At 45.0% G+C, this 1,361-nt stretch overlaps 1 pseudogene; it reads right to left on the minus strand.

Annotated features, from left to right (window-relative positions):
- Positions 1-699: 699 nt before the first annotated feature.
- Positions 700-790, minus strand: LOC119470742 (annotated as a pseudogene).
- Positions 791-1,361: the final 571 nt, after the last annotated feature.

Here is a 1,361-nt window from a genome sequence, read left to right on the forward strand (position 1 = left end):
GCTAATTTTTTTTGCATTTTTAGTAGAGGCAGGGTTTCACCATATCGTCGAGGCTGGTCCCGAACTCCTGACCTCAGTTGATCCACCCACCTCAGTTTCCCAAAGTGCTGGGATTACAGGCTTGAGCCACTGCGCCTGATTCAAATATCTTATGAGGACACCACTCACATTGGATTAGGACCCATTCTCATGATCTCGTTTTAATTTAATTCCCTCTGTAAACACCCTGTCTCCTAATATGGTCACATTCTAAGGCGCTGAGGGTTAGAACATGTGAATTTGGGGAGTGGAGGAGGACATAATTCAGCCCATAACAGCAACCCTGCAAGAAGACCCTAGAAGGATCCGTTTGGGCAGAGGTGAGGGCAGAAAGCAGGATCTCTGACCTCTTCCTTGCCTGACTGGGGGCTCTGACACAACTGGCTTTTTTTCTCCTTGATTTCAGTTTCTGAGTAATAGTTTTTATTTCACTTGGACACACAGGGCAGTGATGCTGAGCCCTAGAAAGACAGTCTCTAGAGTTCCTAACCATTTTTTCTTATGATGTTAGGGTTGCTGAGAGCAAGAAATGTTCTGGAGGCCCCTTCTCCTGTGGCTAATGAAGAGGTCCACCCATGAGGCCAGGCCTGGTGTGCTTGGCTGCTCATGCCAAGAAACTTCTTTATTTTGGGGGTTGGGGGAGGGTTTCACTATTTATGGCAAATATTCCACATCTGTGATGGTGTTCTACACGTTCCGAGAAACTTCTCCAGTAACAAACTATAGAAATGATCCCTGAAAGTATAATCTTATGCCAAGAAACTTCTGCTCCCAGGAGAAACACCTTGTGAGATTGAAGGTGCTTTCTAAATTCCCGAGGACAGACAGTATGTTCTTCAGCAGGGTTTCGGAGTTTTGTACAGCTCATTGTCTTCTGCCTTTTCCCAACAGTGAAGTCTGGGACAGCTGGTCACCGCTGGTTACCAGAACACCCCACTGTTGCGAATGGGTTTTCTGTTTCTTGCTCCAAAGGTGAACATCTTAATCCATTCAGGCTCTTAAAAAAATATCTTAGAATAGGTCATTTATAAACAACAGAAATTAATTGCTCAACATTCTAGAAGCCAGAAAGTCCACGATCAAGATGCTGGCAGATTCAGGGTCTTAGGCCCAGTCTTCAAAGATGGCACCATCTGTGTTCTCCACATGGCTGAAGGGGCAAACAGACTCTCTCAAGCCTCTTTCATAAGGGCACTAATATCATTTATGAGCAGTCTGCCTTCATGACCTAATCACCACCCCAAGGTCCCACATTTTTTTTTTTTAGACGGAGTTTTTCTCTTGTAGCTCAGGCTGGAGTTCAATGGCTCGATCTTGACTTA

The sequence above is a fragment of the Cebus imitator genome, unplaced genomic scaffold (genome assembly GCF_001604975.1).
Source record: "Cebus imitator isolate Cc_AM_T3 unplaced genomic scaffold, Cebus_imitator-1.0 Scaffold38, whole genome shotgun sequence".
Classification (NCBI taxonomy): domain Eukaryota; kingdom Metazoa; phylum Chordata; class Mammalia; order Primates; family Cebidae; genus Cebus; species Cebus imitator.